A 12,494-nucleotide genomic window follows, 5' to 3' on the forward strand; every position below is an offset into this window, starting at 1 on the left:
TATGCTCTCTGCTAAGCTGCTGTGAGGCCAATGCTTGGTTACATCACACTGCTTTGACTGACCCAGGAGATTAAGGATCTTCTGCAGTCTGTGCTGCTCCTGCGGTAACGAAACATGTGAAGCCACCATCTATGATTACAACTGCTAATTCTGCCAGTTTTATTTACCAAATTTACTTTGAGAAAAATCCACGCAAAGTGTGCTAATTTCCTGACAAAACAGATTTCCCCCGTCAAGCATCAACTGGAACTCGCTTTACTTACAAATTTTTGGTTGCAGATAGTACAGAAGGAAGTCCAGGAATGTCAAACTAAAATAGCAGCCCAGAAGAACCACCTCCGCTATGAGAAAAGGCATCTCTAAACCTAAAGAATATTTTGGAGACCTGGCCTCTGTTTTTTTTCAGACATTTTTATGGTTACCTATTGCTTAATCATAATGCAGTAATGTGCATAAACCAACTGAGGAAACAGCAAAGGACTTTGAGGGGAAAAAAATCTGAACCGTGAAAATTGAATGAATATTCTGGGTGCTCATAAAGACCTCAATATTATTCCTTTTATAGACAAAGAAACAAAGATAAAGATATGGATAGATAGGCAGGTAGGTAGGTAGATAAAGAGAGAGAGAGAGAGAGATACATAGATATTCACATGCATATAGCTAGTGGATTTAAAACAGTAACACATTACAAAATAGGAACTCAGGAAGCATTACTTCACCCTTCAGCACAAGGCATGAGTCATTAGCTAATCTTTCAGCAAAGACGATAGGGAAGAATGGGCAAGAAAAGCAGGATCAGGAATTTTTAAGTCCATTCTCTGATATGTCACAAACCAGTCAGAAAGCCTTGGGCTCAGGCAGCTTTGTGCTGAACTTCATCATATGCAAGAACAACATTGAGGGTATAACAAATCTTTAGTACCTTAAACAATATGCATTTGCTCTACAGTGAGTTTAAGGTCTACCTCAGTTTTATTTACTCAACACTCCTTCACAGAAACAATTCTGAGTGGCATAACATATCAGAATTACAGTAAAATGTAAAACTTCATTCAACTCAAATTTGAAGCTGCAACTGCTTTAGCAATTTTTAATAAACATATTTTACTCTTGTGGGAGTGTCTGGACTCACCAGCCATGGGCAATTTTGCTACTGAGCTGCCCAGGATACATGCAGAGACCAGCAATCCCACCTCCACTTTTGCTGAGGCTGCAGAGGCAGCCGCAAAGGACTGAGGCATATTCTGAACTCTGCTTACTTTGGTAAAGCCAGGAACATCAGCTCCCAAAAGAGGACCACTATCTCAACCACAGTTAAGCTTCCCCAGCTATACACACCTCAATGACTGTAAGGAGAGTTTCCAGCAGCGCAGGTGCTGTAAGGGTTACAGCTGAGCTAAAGCCCTGACAAGGCATTAGGGATCCAGCACATCTATGCACTTACTGAATTTAACTTCTTCAATGTTTTTTGTTAACAAACACCTTGAAAATTGACAAAATAGCCATTCAAAATATTGTCAATAATATTGACAAAATATAGCCATTCAACGATGGCTACATTTTATATACAGACAGTGCTTAGGGAAAGACACTACATCACACAGAAGGACTTTGCAGTAGTTAATAAACTTTGTGTCTGAGGAGACCAAGCAGGCCTCTTGATGAAAAATCAAGGGGAGTATTTATTTATTTATTTTCACACATGCTAGGGCTTGAATCATGTCATTGATAAATAACAGCTGGCTTCCGTGCTACACTTACTAAAAAACACAGACTCTTCTGTTCTCACTTACAGACCTAAAAAAATTTTCAGCCTGCTAATAAAATTTTATTACTTATGATTAGGCAATTGATGTAGAAGCAACAGAAGCAGCAGATCATCACCTCACTTTCCTGTGATACTTATGTATGTTAAACATTTATCTATTTTTATTAGTAAAGACAAGTTCCATGATGAATAAAAATACAAATCTAAAATACTTATTGCCCTGGAACTGCGCTTTGCCTAATCAAGATTTGTGCTCTTTTTATCTACCTGTACCACTCCAGACTTTTTATGCAAGTATGGAAAATGAACAATCCACTTGCCCTCTGTATCCTCTGACACCGGCTCTCCAAGTGAACAGGCCTGGATGCTTAGTAAATAAACATGAAGTAAACAGTAGTTAAAAATAATTATTTCAGGTTATTAGAATAAAGATGTAGGCTTTATCTTGGCAAATGTTTATTAAGCACAGCTGGAACATTTCCAGATTAAGCAGCATGCCACTGGGTGATCAGTAACCACATCTCTTGCAAACCACCAAAAATTAATTAGGATGTAAACAGAGTCAGGTTTTATGGCTCTTCAATTTATATCAAAAAGCAGCAAGGATGAAATTGCTCCTGAATTAAGTTAATGTTGCCTGGAGTCTTTTAAAGGCTGTGGGCTCTTTCTGAACACAAGAATTAGATACACAATATGTTTACATAAGATATATTATATACACAAGATATTTATCTTTTTTGGTTAATTACAAAGGTAACTTAATTACAAGCTGGCATAGGTTGCCCAGAGCGATTGCAGAGTCTCCATCCTTGTGGATAAGCAAACTCTGACTGGACATGGGCTGAGCAGCCTGCTCTGGGTGACCCTGCTTTGAGCAGGGGGCTGAACTAGATGGCCTCCTGAGGGGCCACCCTCTGTCACCCTGGGGATTTAGATACCAACTGCTTTTATACATGCCTACTGCTAACTGTGCCTTCTAATCTGAACTTGCTAAGACAGTGGGAAAAGATTGTTGCACACAGTTGGGATTTCTTCCTGCCATGGAAATCCTCTTTTCTAGCATACTTCTATTCTGACATGTTTATTTTCTGTCTATTTTCTGACATGTTTATTAATACAAATATATAATTAGTGGATAAAGATTATTTCTGTAGTCAGAAAAACCACTGCTGCTGACCTAAAATTATTTCCCCAAACCCACAAAACTATGTACAGAACATCAGTGTAAGCAACAATGAACCTTTACCGAACACAGCATTACCTTCTTATCAACTCAGGCCAAATATGCCTGCTGAACAGAAGACACAAATGAAATGTACTAGGGAAAAGGTTTTGTGTTTAGAGTGTCTGAATTAGATACAGAAAAAGATCGTGTATCTATAACCATTAAAAATAACACTGGACTCGTGGGGTTTTTTAAAGCAGACCACATTATTTCTGCTATAATGAAAATTTTTACTTTGCAGAGACAAAGCAGGGAACTGAAATGCTGAGTATTCTTGTGACTTGGCTTGTGGCTATTCAAGCAAAATACAAACCAACACCTAGGACTTCCTAGTGCATGTTACTCAGTTACAAGACAAATAGCTACAGCTTCTATGCCACGCACCAAATAAATACAAAGGGCAGTAATTTTTAAGCATGCATGGGTTTGCTGCATCTGAAGAACAAAGAACAGCTCTTTCCCCTCACATAAATTGCAGTTGCATTTTTACCCCTTGAAACTAGCAGTCACCCTGAAAGTTTACATACAAGCATGTAAGAGGTCAAGGTCTTTATCCTGTCAGTAGATGTAAGAAAGAGTTAGAAAATATTTTAATGAACAGAGCACAGTAACAACTAAATGCAACAGCTGACTTTTGGTAAATAAGACCAGACTAAAAAAAAAAAAAAAAAGATTAGTTTCTATTATACATGGTAGCTAAAAAAGCAAAACGTGCCACAGAAAAAGAACTGCTAACACATCAGCTAGGAGGACTAGGAGAAAAAAGAAAAAAGTGGGATAATTTATTATTCTAGATGCTATGCAATGTTTATACCTGCAGTACAAATCCACCTATTTATACCTACCAGTCTCTGCATAAGGCTCAAGCACCAGCTCAACGATTTCAAGGACATAGGGGGTTTTGTTTAACCTAAGCCAGACCTGTGCTGACAGGAACTGGTCTTATGCAACAGACTCCAGAAACTGCTGGAGACTGAAAAACATTAGGGTCAGATTCTTAGGCTGAACCTCAGACAGAAGGTCTCATACCACTCCAGCTAGAACAAAGCCTTGAAAATCTTTCACAAAACTCTTGAAACAAGTAGATGTTTTGATTGAATTTTGCTAGCTTAATCAAGCAAGAGAGGACATCAGAATTATTTTTAAGTGCTTTTATTTGCTTTCCTTTCCTGATCAATAGAGCAGGCTCAATAAAATATGTCAAGAAATCTAATGCTGTTTGCTGTTAGTATCTTTCCTTCTTGATTTTAGTAGAGAGTATTACTACAGAAAAGATAGGGTACACAGCTATTTATGGGAGAAGCTATGTCATGGGAGAAGCTCTCTATTTGTATCAGGACAGATAGCAATATTTTTGTCACCTCTAAGTTATCTACAATCATGGAATATTTGTAAAAGCAGTAGAATGAAGAAATTAAAATAATTTTTTAAACATATTGTTTTTAAACATGTTGTTTGGTAAGCAACACAGATAAAAGGTAACATAGCACATTATTTACTTGCATTTTTAAAAAGACTGCATAGAAGTTTTTATTTCAGTAGCTTGATATGTAATAAAAAGCAGCTGGTCTGTTTTCAGCACACTGGTGGCAAAATAACTGTCCAGAAATCAATGCAGATCAGCATTTCCTGCCCTTACCACTCCTTAACCCACAGTAGTGGTCAACTGACTTCTCAAACACTTTTCTCCACTCATAGGATTTGAAGTTTGGCATTTTTAAACCAAAAGCATTTTAACTAATATAGTTTACAGATATTCTTCTTCTTTTCAATTGAGATACTGCAAAATTTCTCCTTCCAAAATTACAGAATTACTTAATTTGGAAGTGACCTCTGATGGTGCAGTCTCCCACATAAAGCAAGGCAAACGTCCAAATTAGATACAACTTCAAACTTTGATGAGATGCTGGGGGTCACATACAGCTAAGTCCACACAGGAACACCAAGACAAAATTTTCTTAGTCTCTGACATTAGCAGAAATTCAAGGTAGAAAAGAGTTATAAACTTTGCAGTTCATTTCTATTTCAGTGAAAGGCTTTTTATATTCAGGTCTTATCTCAAGTGTCTTCACATGCTTTTTCTTCTTCTGTTATCTTGCTTAGAGACTGGTCTACAGTCTCCTACACCTCCCTGACTTTTTCCAGTCATTAACTTCAATTCTCATTTTAAAACATTTTAAGCCATTGACCACTAATAAACAGATTTTATTTGATTTTTATTCCTCCCACAAAACCACTTTGAAACCCAGATTTAATTCAGGGAACAACAGAGTTCACAGCTCTTCCAGCCCTGGCTGATGACTGTCCTTGCAAGCTCCTATCAATTCTTCTGTGCATAGCAAGTGCACCAGGGGTAGAACTGAAGTGACATTCTTACCAACAGCTCCCCAAGTACTTCAGACTGGCAGGTGCACAGAGAGACAAGTCACCCTTACTCCATGACTTCACTTCTCAACACATATGAACCAAAATTTTGCTGCTGTATCCTCACTGCTTATAAACCAGCTATAAACTGTGCCACTCTTAGCAGCTTCACCAGCCACACACATTGGTCTAGCACATTTCTCTCTATAGTGCATAAGATGCATGGGGTGTCTCACTTAACCAGGGAACTCATCAATGTCCTTTGAAAAGGAGAACAAGTTGGAGCACAGCCAGAGGGATGAGAGGGGTAGCCAGGAGTAACAGCCAGCAGGAATAACCACAGTGCAGGTGTGTTACTTAGGAAGGGCTGTGAAACCCACAAAAAGCAAGACAAAGGTGTTGTTTCAGCCTTAATAAGGGAGAATTCAACAGCTGAGTATCACCATGGGCCCATGAAAGGAAGAAGAGTCATACACATATTTATTTGTGGGCATGGTTTCCTTAGTAAAGTTTGAATGGGCATTATACAGAGAAAGGGATAAGTGAGGGTGATAAGGCTAAGACTCAAATTTTGCAGGGATGCTTTAAAAAGCTGATGAATCTGCACTAAAATTCAGAGGATATTCTGTGAGGGGCAGAAGAGAGTTCTCTGTTTAAATCTAGTTCTTTTTGACCTGGAGGAGAGGATAAATGCCACTAGCATTGTCTGAGATGACTGACACAGTAAGCACAGTAGGCTGAAGAATGGAGCTCCATGTAGCCAACACATACTCTTTACAGTTTACATATTATCATGAAGAACTGTAAAGAGGATAGACTTCCCACACACATCAAGTGCTAGCTCCAGAATACTGCTAAAGTACTGCAGATTGATGTCATGAGTACTGTATGCCACTTTCACAGTATCACATTCCTTTTAATATCACAGGCAAATCTCAGCTTGAGAACATTCCTCATGATTCCTCAGCCAGACAGAAAAGAGCATACTTTTTGCAAAATCATGTGAGTTTGAGAGCACTCCATATAATTTAAAGAGGCACAAAAGGGTTTTCTTTCCTTTTGGAAAAAAAACCCCAACAAACCAGTATTTGCAGAATCTGTTGATGGAGTATTGTAAACAAGCTCAGAAGTAGAACTTAAGTGTACTCAGTACTCTATTGAAGTTGGACTGCTCTGTTTTGTGATGGTGCTTTCTCCTCAGGAGAGATGCATCACATTGCTAATACACTTAAAGGGTTTCTTACACATGCTTTTAAGGCATACCTTATTTGAAGCCTGTAATACAAAAAAAGCTGGCTACTCTCCATGAATAAACTTCCATGTCCTAGATTGCTTCTTACTTTCAGACCCTTGCCCATGAAAATGCATGACCCAAAAGCAAACTGCAGTTGGCAAAATGTGTGTTTAGAATACCTCCAAATGCAACACCACCTGACTGGTTCAGAAGGGGATGTTCCCACAAGGTGTGCTTTTGGGAAGAATACAGGTATACTCTGCCATACACTTGGTGTGCTTATTACATGGTGTTCACTAATTCATATTTGCCCAGTCCTTTCTGTCCTTACAATAACAACCATTTATTTTCATCCTGCACAGTTTTATCAGCTCCTCCATTCAGTACCACAAACTTATATGGAACAACTGTGAAATAAATGAAAAGATATTTCAAATAAGGCATTAACATCTTCAGAAGTATTTTCTCCATATTTTGTTTCAAAGGTTTCTTTTCACACAATTTCACAAATGAAAACAGCATTTCTAGTCTGGTCTAGTTGCTGTTCATACCTACAGAGTTCCTGGCTCACATTTTATAAGGTGAGTACTGAACGACGAGGCAATACCTGTTGTAAAGCAATGCCTAGAAATATCTGTGCTCGTTCATTATCAACAGAGATGAAATCCTTTTTTCTGGGAGAGGTGCAAGATGGAACTGCAAGCAGCTTCCTTCACAGGGTTGAGACAGGTTTGGGACTTTGCTGGAGGCTGTGGGGTGGGAACCAGAAGGAAGCCTGTTCTTAAATAGCTATAAATGGAAAAAGACAGCAATGGCATTTCAAAGCTTTCAGTACAAGAGTTCTTTTCTGTTTTGATTTTTCTTGAGGCAGGGCGGATAATTTGTGTTTTATAACTGAAAGGCAATATCAGGACTTAAAAAGGAAATTAGGTAGTAACTTTTTTTATTAATTATTAATCAGATTAAATTTCATTTGTACAATAGCATACACAGGCTCTCTCCTGGTCTCCTTTGTTCCTGGGCTTCTGGCAGTTATCAAAATTGGTACAACTGGCAAAACAGGGGTGAGCAAAACAAACAAAAGTGAATATAATTTCTTTACAAATCAAAAAAAGTCTGAAATTCTTCTGTCCTTCTAATCAATATCCAGCTCAAATCAAGAAAGGAAGAAAACTTCATGTGTATCCTCACTACAACTAAGGTTATTTCTGACATAACGTTTTTGACAGCTGACCCAAATAAGTGTCAAAATCTCCCTCCCCTCAAAATGTATTTTGATGCTTTCACAAAGGAAGGTAGTGGGGGGAAGTCAACCTATGAATGCTTTTGGTTGACATGATGTGTAAGCTTTATCTGCAGCAGAGTAAAACACCATCTCTTACTCTGACAACAGAGCTGACAGACTTCCAAAGCAAACAGCCAGCCACACAGTCCTTCCTCCTAGGGCTGCTGGTGGGCAGCACAGGGACAGATGATGTTTTTAATTGGAAGAATCTTACTTGAAAATTAAACTTACAAAGGCCCCAGGGGAACTGGAGCGAAGAAGCTGATCAGCTTTATCCAGCATTCTATTCTGCCTGATTGGTACAAAATTCTGATTTGCTTGTGGACGAGCACATTTGCTGCTTTGTCATATAGTAACAGATTTCAGCTGCCTCAGGTCAACTCCCAGGAGAGCAGGATGGGAAAGTAATGACTAAACATCCCATGAAAACTACTCTAACTTTCACTTAAAAGAGCAGTTAGTTCACCAGTTTTCATCCTTCTCTGCTGACACAGGAAAAAAAAAACAGAAGAAAAAAATGCTGATGGAATTATAACAAACTACAATAAATAATTTTTATATGATTCCATATTTCATAAACAAATCCACATCAGCTGCATGAACTGTTTGCATATGAAAAAATATGCTTTAGTCTCAATTGGTCAGCCCTCAATGACTGTATGTCAAGCAGAAATGTTGCTTTCTCAGAATAATAAACTGTAGGTTATATTCCAGTGGGACATAGCCTAATCTGAAATTCCAAAACATATTACCGGTTCAGGTTCTGGGTAAGTAACAACAGTTTTAAAGACAGGCCCCTTGTACATAATTGTCTAAAACTCCAAAGCACTTCTACAAATTTTCTTTTCCATGACTTGCATTTGGGGAGATTAGAAGCTATAAAAAGCTCCACAGAAACAAAACCAGCATGAAACATTTAGTGCCAACCATCCAAATTTCCATGACAACGGCTTCAGTGAGCTACCTCATTGGTACTACAGCAGCAGACGAATAGTTCAGTAAATATAGTGAGGCAACTGTTAAGATCTGGTAAAAGTAAGACATTTGGCTATATAGCTCCTTGCAATAAACACATAAATTCCCCAAAACGGTTCATTGAAAAAGAAAGAAGTTATTCAGTTTAGCTCAGCTTTGCCATTTTCAGTAGCACGGGGTGTGCCTGCGCAACTATGCATAAGCAGCCTGTTTTCCCCAAACCTGCAATTTCACAGAATATCTGTACCTGAAAATCCTGTTTGGTAGCTGCATATCAAAGGTTTTCCCTGGAAAAAAACCCATTTTTTGACTACAGTGATGGTGCTGCAAAAGTATAAAGAGAAACATTACATGTCCAAAGCTAGCAACTTTTTGAGTTGGAAAGAAGCTTCCAGATACTCCAGAATAATGTTTAGTTTGGTTTTAAAATGTCACCATCAACATGTGTGCTCACATACACAGTGCCCTGAGAATGGAAGGCAACAAATGTTTTTATACTCTCTTCACAGTTCTTCAGTTAGTTACAGACAGAAGTCTAAGGCACAGAAATTCCAGATAACCTCTTCAGGCCTGATATTTTCACTAAGCACTAGCCAAAAGGTCTATATCTCAATAAAGCAAAAATTCCCTGATGGGCCCCTAATTCCTACATCAGAGCTATCCACTGTGCCACTGTGTGTCCACACAGCCACACAGTCAAAGCCACGTGTATGCTGTTTGTCCAGCTTCTCTAATTGGACTCTCAAGTATAATCTGGTGTGATTATTTAACTATTTTATTTTGAACCAGGAATGTATTTGAGAGTGGATTCTCCCATTCCACTTCTTGTGTGACAGACGACAATATGGGGATGTCTCAAAACACCAGAACTGCCACCCATTTACACAGAACTAAACCTTCATTTTGTGATACATTTCACTGCAAACAGGCATTTGGTTCAGAGCACCAAATTAGGGCCAATTCAAAGTGAAAGTCACTTCCCAGAGTGAGGCACAGAACCCATCCTCAGCACCAGCAGCCCCCCCCTTGAACAACATGTTGCTATACAGCACTTACTGACATACATGCAACCTACAGGGGATTTCATCCAGGCTAAGAACTGCAGCTTTTGTGCACCTGGCCAGCTGATCCAGGAATACTGGCCTGGCCTTTTGGGAACTTGAAAGCACAAGGGAAAAGAGGCAACAGAAACCTGTTGTTATGCACTAGTCCATTGAAACAGGTCCACTGAAAAGGTGCCTGAACCTCCCTGTTGCTTCTCAGCAAGAAAACCATGCTTTTCAGAAAGATTTTACTTTAAAATTGGATACTAAGCAAGTTTGTAGATGACAGAAAACTGGGAGGAGCTGTGACCCTCTCAAAGGCGAGGAGGCCCTGCAGAGCAAGCTCAATAAACTAACAGACTGGGTAATCACCAAATCTAGAAGTTTAACAAGGGAAAGTGCCAGATGCAGCACCTGGAATGGGGCAAACCTGGATGTACAGACAGACAGGGGAATGAGATGCTGGACAGCAGTGCCATGGAAAAGGATCTGGGGGTCCTGGTCCATGACAAGTTGAACATGAGCCAGCAGTGCCCTGGGAGGCAGGAGGGGCAACCCTGTCCTGGGAAGCATCAGGCACAGCATGGCCAGCCAGGCAAGGGAGGGGATTGTCCTGCTCTGCTCTGGGCTGAGGCAGCCTCACCTCGAGTGCTGGGGGCAGTTTTGGGTGCCACAGTATAATAAGGGTACAAAGCTGTTAGAATGTGCACTAAGGAGAGCGATGAGGATGGTGAAGGGCCTTGAGGGGAAGCCGTATGAGGAGTGGCTGAGGGCACTCGGCTGATTCAGCCTCAAGAAAAGAAGACTGAGGAGAGACCTCATTGCAGTCTACAACTTCCTCCTGAGGGGAAGAGGAGGGGCAGACACTGATCTCTTCTTTATGATGACCAGTGACAGGATGTGAAAGAATGGCCTGCAGTTGTGTCAGGGAAGTTTAGGTTGGATATTCAAAAAAGCCCAGAGGGTGGCTGGGGCACTGAACAGGCTCTTCAGGGAAGTGGTCACAGCACCAAGCCTGACAGAGTTCCAGAAGCATTTGGATGATGCACGTGGTGTGATTCTTGGGGGTGCCTTGTGCAGGGCCGGGAAGTTGGGCTTCATCCTAGTGGCTCCCTTCCAACTCAGCTTATTCTATGAAAACACTCCTATTAAAATTCTATATTTATGCATTATTGCATCTCATGATTTGTTATTGTAACTTGATTTAAAAGCAAGAATAACTGAAAGCAATTCAAATACAATTCAGTAGAGTTAACTCAGTTACAAAACCAATACACAGTAGTTAAAGTTATTCCTCTGCCTCAGCTTCTGCTCTTTAAGTTCTGGCTGCTTTTCTCAGCTCTGCTGCCTCACTTCCCCATACAAATTAGTAAGCATCTCTTGACATATTTTGTGTATCTTAACTGATATGTAAAATACTACCAAAACAGAGTCTGAGAATGTTTTTCCTCTGAGTCATTACCATCCATAAGTATTTCAGGTTGAACAGTAGAGCTGTAAAAGGCTTCTAATTAAAAAAAAAAGCCAAGCTGTAATTCTATTAATTAAATAATAATTTAATAAGTCCATTGAGGATTTACTTGTTAAGTCATTAGTCAACCTTTGTACACCATACACAACCTCAGCTCCTTCAAATTTAAAATAAAATGGTTCAGAAGACTTCTTAAAAGTATTTAAAGCTTTTATTAGATAGCCCAGTAAAAAATTCCAACAACTCCTTAAAGCAGAAGTTTCTCAGAAATGCTGCAGCTTCTACATGGACGATGGGAAGTTAGGAACCATAAAGTTCCTTTACCTGACTTTTCCCTAAGGATATTTCTATTTAAGGGACCCAGAATGGAACTGGTGCTTTGGTGTTCTCATGAATTCCTCTAGTACACATAGAAGACTGCTTCATTACAGTAGCCTTTCAAAAAAAGGCTACGATGTGAAACAGTATTTTAAATCATCAATTGTAAGGCAAATAAAGTTAAAATGCAGTGCTGCAGACAAATGTATATATGGAAAAAAAATCCAAACAAACTCGTAGTTGTATTATCTATCTTTGATACAACCTGGGGTTTTCCCTAATCCTGCAGGATTTACTAGTAGTTTTGCTACTGGTTGGCTCAGAACATGTTAACCACATGAAGACAGCTAGCACCAACTTCCAGAGTGCCCGTCAGCAAAGAAAAACAAATGCTGTTTGACTAGAGGCTAAAAGTTCTGTTTTGAATTGCAGAGGACAGAACCTGTACAAAAGAGCAAGCTCAGCTACCTTGTCAGGCTTGGCTTGTTAAATCTGAAGGTCAACATGAACCTGAAAGAAGATACTCATGAGAAATTAATTCAGAAAGGCATAAATGATTCAAGAGAAAGACCTTGCTAAACTGCAATCTACATGGCCAGGAATTTCTCTGTGAAAAGCTCTGCTCCTTACTAAGCACCCCTAACGTAGCTGACAAATGCAGAGGACACTGCCCTGCTACACCTGTGCAGCCACACAAACGCCATGTTAGCGACCATATTCCAGCCTCTCCCATCAAATGGGGAACACCTAAGCAGGGCAGGTGCAATTCGAGCCTGCCATGCAGAAAAGGAACAGGAAGGATGAAGAA

At 39.6% G+C, this 12,494-nt stretch overlaps 1 protein-coding gene across 6 annotated transcripts in view; it reads right to left on the minus strand.

Moving 5' to 3' along the window:
• Window positions 1–12,494, minus strand: part of TBC1D1 (TBC1 domain family member 1) — a 98,599-nt gene that overhangs the window by 51,765 nt on the left and 34,340 nt on the right. The gene's annotated exons all lie outside the window — the stretch shown is intronic.

Source organism: Ammospiza caudacuta, chromosome 4, assembly GCF_027887145.1.
Source record: "Ammospiza caudacuta isolate bAmmCau1 chromosome 4, bAmmCau1.pri, whole genome shotgun sequence".
Classification (NCBI taxonomy): Eukaryota; Metazoa; Chordata; class Aves; order Passeriformes; family Passerellidae; genus Ammospiza; species Ammospiza caudacuta.